This window comes from Zea mays, chromosome 5 (assembly GCF_902167145.1).
Source record: "Zea mays cultivar B73 chromosome 5, Zm-B73-REFERENCE-NAM-5.0, whole genome shotgun sequence".
Classification (NCBI taxonomy): Eukaryota; Viridiplantae; Streptophyta; class Magnoliopsida; order Poales; family Poaceae; genus Zea; species Zea mays.
Window position 1 is genome coordinate 191,173,106 of NC_050100.1, and position 9,272 is coordinate 191,182,377.

General features: G+C 46.3%; 1 long non-coding RNA gene across 1 annotated transcript; it reads right to left on the bottom strand.

The window, feature by feature from the left end:
• Positions 1 to 1,177: 1,177 nt before the first annotated feature.
• LOC103627441 (uncharacterized) lies at positions 1,178 to 1,844 on the bottom strand. Its single transcript, XR_553608.2, has 4 exons — positions 1,819 to 1,844; positions 1,599 to 1,713; positions 1,445 to 1,489; positions 1,178 to 1,343 (listed from the first exon to the last, which is right to left on the bottom strand). It is a non-coding gene; the product is annotated as an uncharacterized lncRNA (long non-coding RNA).
• Between the last annotated feature and the right edge of the window lie 7,428 nt (positions 1,845 to 9,272).

Below are 9,272 nucleotides of genomic sequence, written 5' to 3' on the forward strand. Positions count from 1 at the left end.
GGTGAAGAGATGAAGAGGAGGTGCAGGAGCTTACAACAATGGAGAAATGTGCGGCAGGGATCTGAATCTAGCGCTGGGAAAGGACTGGTGGCTCTGGACTCTGGAGAGGACGACGTGGAGGAGGTAGAGCCGGAGGGGGAGGCAGCGACCGACCTGGTGGCTCGGGCGAGGTCCTCCGTGGACCATGCAAGTGCTCTGCCTCTACTCGAGACGTCGTAGATTCGGCGGTGGACTGCGCCCACATCTCCTCCTTCCAGGAGGAGCTCCTCGCCACCCGTTTTCTTGGCTCGCGGCGGGGTGGGAATCACGCCGAGCGCCGGCTGTCTCCCGTGGCCACCATCACCGCCTGCGTGCTTGCGCTAGAGCTAGCTAGGGTTGCAGAAACGGGAAAAGTATGTGCGAAATCTCACCTCGGTCTTCTGCTCCTCGAGTTTCTGCTGCTCGATCTGGGTGGCGAGCTCCTCCGCGGTATGCGTCGTCATTGTCTCGGTGTCGTGGGAGGGGATATGAGGGCAGAGGGATGGCGACGGCGATCGTGGGAGCGGAACGGGGGCTCTTTGCTCGCGCCGGACGGTTGCGAGCTGGCGGCGGAAGAGAGGGTGGGAGAGGCTGCGTCGGGTATGGGCAGGATCGGACGGCTACGATCGCAGAACAGTAAAACGGACGGTCGAGATTACAGAATGGCAGAACGGCAGAACGGCAGACTACTCTTGCACTCTTAATAAGTAGTAGAGATTATTTTTCTTCAGATGGCAACAAAGGCAGTAAAATTGCACCAAAGCAAAAAAATCTCTCTAAAAATAGTGACCATATCTAGTATGAACTACTTTGTTTATATCAACAAACATGCATGCTAACTGCTACAACCAATACAACTTAGGCAAATGAAACTAACTGGTAAATAAAGAAAATAACTTGCAACCTAAAATATGAAAAAAAATCGCATGCATAACAATGTTTAGAACCTAAAATGACTGCTTGAGCTTGCTGCTGCAAATGACAAACTTCAGAACCTAAGCTAACTGCTTATGTTTGCTGCCAGTCTCAAAACAGGATCCCCCCAAACACATGACCTATGACTAAAATACTATGATTAAACAAACACTGCGTCATTACTTTAAGATTAACACGATAATTCCATGAAATGGTAGCGTCGTAGAGCTAGTAGATGTGCACAAAGATCAAAACCTTCCTCAAGCAACTTCATCATGAAACTGCTAACATAGTTCTCCCAATTTGGTAGAAAAAACAACACAGATAGTAATTCTCCTCTTTTAGTCTTCTTGGATTTGTTGGGATTTTTGTTTGCTTAGATTCTTTACAGGAGGAACAACCACTTGCTCCTGCGTCATAGCATATGTACACATTAATGTGATATCTGAATGAGATTTTGCTCTATCTTATACTGTATAAATGTTTGCCAGGTAAAATTTATAGCACATACATTGACCGTTTTAACTTCTTCAAGCTGGTGTCCCTTGTCAAATTCCTGAATATGAATGAGGTTTTAGATAGAATTAAATGAAAACGTTTTTATTTATCAAATAGTCAATGCTCCCAAGTAGTGTTTTCACAAAGCTCTCTTCAAGGAAATTTACCTCAATTATTGTTGTCTGATTCATTTCAGGAGTAACCACGGCCTGAATAGCTAGTGCAGAATTGTTGTGGAGCAACTCGATCTCTGACTCCAAGGTGGCGATCTTGCTTTCCAATCTAAATGTATTGTTCTTTTTAGTTTATGAGACTTTCTCATAGGACATGAGTACAATCCAGGAAGAAAAAAATGTAAATGTGAAGTATGCGTATTGTAGAATGTACCTCTCTATCTGTTTTGATTTATCCTCATCAACTGATGCAACAACCAATGACTATTGTCGTAGAACTTGGTTTTGAGATTCCATATTGGATAAACTTGCTTCAAGCCTACACCATATTGCGGTGGTAGTATGTGAGCAGAATTTGTAATATACACGATTTAGTTAGGCAACGAACCAAACATGTCCTTATTACCTTTCGACCAGCTCTTGAAGTTGAATAACTTTGGATGCTTGTTCTTGTGTCTCCTGTGACAGTTCATCAGACTGTTTTTGGAACTCAATAAGCTTATTTTCAAGATCCTCAGCCTTCTGTTTAAACGTACTTAGTTCCTCCTTGAGACAAATTTGGTGGATCTAAATAATTAAATTATGAATCTTATATCTGAATAAAATTTCAAGACCCTGAACCTCAAGTTCTTTATTTTGGGTTGTCAACTCCTCAAGTTTTGCATTGTCAATAACCGGCACTTCTACTATCTTTGGTGGTGCCTGTTCAATCGCTAACTTTGCAGCCTCTTTCTCATTTACTATTGCTGCATGGGCTTCCTTGAGATTTTCTTGCATTTTTTGCAGTGCAGATTGCAACTTTTCAATTTCATGGCTCTTTGCTTCTTCAAGGTCAGCCTGCCGGCAAGACATAGTAGATAAAGTCATTCGGGACCAAGTGACATACTAAACACTACAGAAACTACTTATATTGATCAAGTGAATTACCCTCAAACGCTTCTCGACGTCTAACCGCCATGTCAGTTCTTCTACTCTCTTTTCTAGCTTGTCTTTTGCTTCTTTAAGTGCGCCGGTCTCTCTTGCTTCCTGTTCACATGGTTATGCTTACTTTATGAGCATTAACAATGAATGGTGTGCTTGTGTTGAAGATGCATAATTGTACTACAGACCATTCTCAGTTTTCGAAGTTCCTTTCTTGCAATGCGTGCCCTCCACAAGCATTGGAGAATCAAAGAAGCTTTCTGTTGCTGTTTGTAAGCAGCATAAGCTCTGTGTTGGCGCCACCGAGTCTGTGATTCAAGGAACTGTTCATTATGTTTTTCCTAGAAAAACCATTTGCAAATAATGATAGGCATAATAGTGCAAACCTGGATAATTGGATAATTATGGATGCCCTGGTCTCTCTTCGGAATCTATGTTCGTTGCGAGCTGCCATTGCTCGTAATCCTGTTTGTATTGCTGTAGCTGATTCATATACTTGCAGGTACGCTTTTCTGGCAGAATGCGCACGCACGTGCTTTTGTATCCTAATTGAAGCAACGTCTCTCTTCATATACTCAAAAATCTTTTTAGCTAGTCGTGCTGCAGGATTTGGTTAAATTGTATGTCAGTTTCAGTTAAGGCCAGTTTTGCTGACAACTGAAATTTAGGGCTCAAGGTGCTCAAACTTGTGAAGAAATACCTCTCCAGAACTTCTGAGATTGAACTGAGGCTTTTCTTAATTTGATGAATTCCTTTCGCATAAGATGTGTCTTTATACGCCTTTGGATTAGTCGCGCGGCATTAGCCAAAATTTCTGCTCTTCGAGCAGCCAGCTCTGCCATCTGACCAGCTCTTAGGAATACCTTAGTTTTCCCTATCTGATATATATACATAAAAATGTCTAATTTGAGGCACCGATAAAAAAGGTCTTGAAAAAAGAAAGTTCTGTATACGATGGTCAGTTCAAACCATGATTTAAAAGATTCACCAGGTCTTCCCCGTCTACGTCCCCAGCAAGTGATGCTCCAGCGCAGTACCTTATAACAATTGTATTCCAATTGTAGAAATCTGATGGCAGAAAACTACAAGATTAAACACTAATCAAACAGATATGGACTGCTATCGCCAATGCCTGCTGATTATGAAAATAAGAATGAACAAGTACTATATGTTTTTCCTCCAAAGTAAAAATGTATTGCTACAAATAATTCCATCTTTGGAAGACCAGGCATGTTCGGTCCAAACCGCAATCTGTGATATCTAGAGTGACATACTAAACAACAAGGCATGTGAAAAGGAACATTTCTAAATGCATACTACCATTCATCTCCAACAGAAATGTCCATATGGTATAGAAACATGGATTTATTTAGAACTAAAATATGAATGGGGAAAAGTGCAGACCTTGCAGAAGTTGGAGACAAGATGGGAGACAGAGCAGGGAGGATCCCTAGTTGGATCGGTGCAGTGTCATGATGGCCTTCTTCCTCACATCCTTCTTGGGGTGCACGAGATCAGGCTCAATTCAACTCCCATTCCCTTCACTGAACAAAGTGACACTGTTGTTTATAGGACAACCTCGTCAACATCTGCCTCACGCACATGAACTTGTCCGGCATGTTCGACTTTGGCTCCATCGCCAAACTCTCGCTGGTCGCCTATGGACACCACACACGGGTAGTACATGTCATACATCATATGCCCATTAACGGTTTTTGTGCACCCGAAGCAAGCAACCTGTAGTGCGGTACCTATGTTCTTTTTTCGAAAAAGGCAGCAAGAGATTTGCTGCCAATATATTAGTAGGATGGCAAACTACCTTTGCGTACTTTGAAGAAAATCAACTCTGGTCCTCAACGTTCAAATAGTCATGGTAGTTAATCTAGTTTTAACAAGAAAGAGCACAATGAAACAGAGTAAGCCAATGTGAAATAATGCATGAAATTAGGGAACACACAAAGTTCATGTCAGTATATAGATCATGTTTGCCAAACAAACAGACAAACTTAGTTCTAAAGAAAAAAAGAAATCCCCTCGCACTAACATACTCTAGAAATTAGTAGAAATAGATGGGAGGGCTTATCACAAGTTATATTTTTTTGCCAAGTGAATTTAATATTACCAGGTGCCAAATCAAAAATTAACAAAATCAGCCCAAGAACCAACCAAATCTGATGGCTATTTCATGATTCTTACCTCAGGTAGATTCCCACAACGTTGGACCCTGCACGACATTCCTTACCCTTCTGTAGATCTGCAAGAACAAGGCTAGAGGAAAAAACCCATCACCAAACAACTCTGCAATGAATCCAAGCATCCAGCTAAGGTTCCCAACTAAATTGTTATGTGTTTACAACCTTACTGTTGTAGAAACGCTCAAGCTTCTAGTTCTTCCAGCTTGTATGCAAGTTTCAGCATACAATCCTATTCACTCGTTGAAATTTGTGGAGTTCAGATTTACACTGGTTCAAAGCTCACCATGATTTTATTTTTTGATAAATGAGCTTGCCACTATTAAACAGGCCCACGCGGTGGCCTCGGTGGATTTGGGGTGAAGAGATGAAGAGGAGGTGCAGGAGCTTACAACAATGGAGAAATGTGCGGCAGGGATCTGAATCTAGCGCTGGGGAAGGACTGGTGGCTCTGGACTCTGGAGAGGACGACGTGGAGGAGGTAGAGCCGGAGGGGGAGGCAGCGACCGACCCGGTGGCTCGGGCGAGGTCCTCCGTGGACCGTGCAAGTGCTCTGCCTCTACTCGAGACATCGTAGATTCGGCGGTGGACTGCGCCCACATCTCCTCCTTCCAGGAGGAGCTCCTCGCCACCCGTTTTCTTGGCTCGCGGCGGGGTGGGAATCACGCCGAGCGCCGGCTGTCTCCCGTGGCCACCATCACCGCCTGCATGCTTGCGCTAGAGCTAGCTAGGGTTGCAGAAACGGGAAAAGTATGTGCAAAATCTCACCTCGGTCTTCTGCTCCTCGAGTTTCTGCTGCTCGATCTGGGTGGCGAGCTCCTCCGCGGTATGCGTCGTCATTGTCTCGGTGTCGTGGGAGGGGATATGAGGGCAGAGGGATGGCGACGGCGATCGTGGGAGCTGAACGGGGGCTCTTTGCTCGCGCCGGACGGTTGCGAGCTGGCGGCGGAAGAGAGGGTGGGAGAGGCTGCGTCGGGTATGGGCAGGATCGGACGGCTACGATCGCAGAACAGTAAAACGGACGGTCGAGATTACAGAATGGCAGAACGGCAGACTACTCTTGCACTCTTAATAAGTAGTAGAGATATATATATATAGTATTTAGAGCCCTGGGCTCTATTTAACTACAGGAAGCCCTGACCAGGTGTGCAGACCGCACCGGAGCCCTGGGCTTATTGTACCTACCTGTGCTTACGCTAAATTATAATACGAGTTATGCTGATGTGTGTATCAGTTTATGCAAATATAGTCTGCGCATATTACGTGAATCGGGCCCACGCCGTCACTATAAAAACACCCCCACGACGCTAGAGATTAGGTTTTAGCGGCGGCGGCGGTTCCCTCGGGCGTGCGAGGAGGCGCCCGTGAGCAGGAGAGCCCCGGCCGCCGCGGCGCTCTCCAGCCGGCGGATTGGCGGTCGTGGAGGGGGCGCGAGGAGGAGCCTCAGCGTCCGCGTCGGTACAGCTTCAGGAGGCACCGGTCGGGCGCAGCGGAGTGGGCGGCGGTGGTGCTGTTCATGGTGCTTGCGGTCGTGGTGCTGCTGGGCGCCGTGGCCGTCCTTGTGGTGGTGCTGCTGCTGCAGCCCCGTGTGTCGTATGTGGTGGTGTGGGCGGGCTGGCGGTGCTCTGCGCCTACCCGTTCCGCGTGCCCGCCAGGGGCGTCCTCTCGCTGGCGTACGTGGCGCGCGCAGGGCGCCCCGCTGGGCGACGCCGGCAGCGCCGCCATGGAGGCCGCGCTCCGCGACGGCGTGGTGCCGTTCCGGGTGGATGTGGAGGCCCGGACGCGATGGAAGGTCGCGGGGATCATCGGCGTCGACCAGTGGACGCGCCTGGCGTGCCAGCTCCGCTTCTTCTGGCCCAACGGCACCGTGCTCCCCTTCAGATGCATCTCCAAGTCCAAGTTCTTGTTCTTCTGACCGCCGTGCCATCTGTATTGTCTAGTGGCTACTCTTCTGACCTCAGTTCCATGGCCGAGCGTGAGCGTGACGGATCAAGATTCAGGAACAGCAAATGGCTTCATCGTTTTCTTTCTTGTCTTGGATTCGTTCAGTTATTAATTCACCCCCATGTCGCATGTATAGGTCGACAAAAAAAGATTTTGTCTTGGGTTCTTTCTTATTGCATTTTACGCTTCCACTAAAAAGCAAGTTCCACATTCGTCGTTTTAAAACAGATCATTGATTTACGCTAAAATTCGTATCCATTTACGCTGTTTCGGATCACGTCTTACGCTTAAATCCACCTGACCTAGAACCCGAGCACGATCGGAGCGCGATTTTGACGTCGTAATTTAGGCCACATTCGTTGTTACGAAATAGATTGGTGATGTACGATAAAATTTGTACCCATTTACGCTGTTTGGTTCACGTTTTACGCTGAAATTTGACCAAGCCAAAATCCGTGCACGATCGAACGTGATCAATCTACGCTGTTTTAGCTAATATAGGAGTTACGCTAAATTTCGTATTCATTTACGATGTTTTAGCTCACGTTTTACGCCGGAATCTGCCCTAGCCAGAACCCGCGCACGATTGGTGCACGCGATTTTCACGCCGTAATTTTGGGCTTCGTTTGCTGTTACAAAACAAATATATGATTTACGCTAAATTTCGTACTCATTTACGATGTTTTAGCTCACGTTTTACGCTGGAATCCGCCCGAGCAGAACCCGCGAACTGCGGCTGTAAATTAAAATTTATTTCCTTCTACTAATGCTCCTCGAACCGTAACTGTCCCTTTATTTACGCGATTATGCAGCACGTCTTTCCTTATATCAAACTGGTCAAGATTTATATAATGCATGGTTTATGCTATCATGTTACACATCGTTATGGAGTCGTAAACGGTGTGCACATGGTAATATTCGTTTCCGTGAGTCAAGGTACAAAATATCCCTTCTATGCATGATTTATGCACATTACTACATATATTTATGTGTGCGTATTTGTTTTCTCCCGTAACTGCGCCTTTATTTACGCGCACGAAGAGCACGTCTTTCCTTATCTCAAAACCGGTGGGAGATTTTAAATGTTTGCATGGTTTACGCTATCATGTATCACAACGTTATGCAGTCGTAAACGTCTAGCACATGCAAATATTCGTGCGCGTGATTCCTGGCATGCAAAGATTCCATTTATGCATGAGTTATGCACATTTGTACACATATTTATGGTTGTGTAATTGCATGTCGCGTGTAAGACGGGATACGTGGTTATCCTTTGCATAAATGGTGCAGGCTGGCGTCCAGTGGGCCGAACGCGACCCGATCGGTCTCTCTGGCTGGGGCTTCGTCCACTAACGGAAGCCCAGGGCTTCCATTACCTCTTCCCTGTATATATATATAAATCTAGTCGGTCTAAAGTTCTAAGTACCTCGTCTACGACACAAAATTATTATTCATCCATGTCAGTGCTTGCGCACGAGCAACGCTCACACTGCCGGTGCAGCAGAAAGGTGTCATATTGTTATTTTTTCGGGTGTAGGACCCCCCGAGATGGGAGCACTACACGACCCTACCTGAAAGCTAGTAGTACTATATGCAGATCACATCATCCACACACACTCATATGCAGTGTGTGTGTGTGTCTTTCTTTTGCACACATACAGATTTGCATCCCTGCAGGCGAGGTACATCTTGTAGATTCCTTCTTCGGTGGCTGCACCGGTGGTGGTGACGTCATCCAAAAAGAATGTTGGGCACTCGGGGGGGGGGGGGGGGGGGGGGCTGTCCACCTCATCAGACTTGAGCTTTGCAGAAATATATGCTTCAAAAAGTGCTTTGCGTTTTCAGAACTGATTAAATCACTATCAGCATTAAGTGGTGGGTAGTAGGTTAATCAGAGATTCAGAAACATAACGTCCACGATGGTGGATTTTTTTTCCCCCTTGATAAAAGGAAATTATGGCGCCTTTTGTGTCTACGTAAATTTTGTTTCAAAAAGTAAGAGAGAAAAAGAGTAATTGGAACAGTTCCTGGGCCTGGAATTAATGAGCTAACCGGCCGTGCCCTTATTAGTAGGTGAAAATTTTAAAAAAGAAAGTTGTGAACAAGTGCAGTGCAGGTAAAGTTGGCTCGGAGGCGAGCAGCAAGCAAGCGAGAGGTGAAAGATACGCATGGATACCTTGCACTCGAAGAAAGGCACCTGGAACCTCGCTTTTTTGCCGCATCAAGGAGAGAGAGAGAGAGAGAGAGAGAGAGAGAGAGAGAGAGAGAGAGAGAGAGAAATGCGTCTTTGTCCAACTCGCAACGGAACCAGGCTCTTTTGCTAATAACCAGAAGCCGAGGGCACTAGCGCTAAGCAGTAAGCATGCCAATGCAACCCACTTGCCGCGCGCCCGCTTTTTATTATTCGCCCTCACACACACACTGACAAGAGAGAGTGAGCCGTGGGAAGGAAAAAAAAAGAAAAGGATATCGATATCATGGCACCCAGCTGGTAATGCGGCGTAGAATCTAGTAGGCCGCCTTCGCGCGCGCTGCTCCTAGATTTTCAGACGACCACTCGATCAGAGGGGGGTCAAAAGGGCTTCTTCAATTCCACACGGCCACGACACAG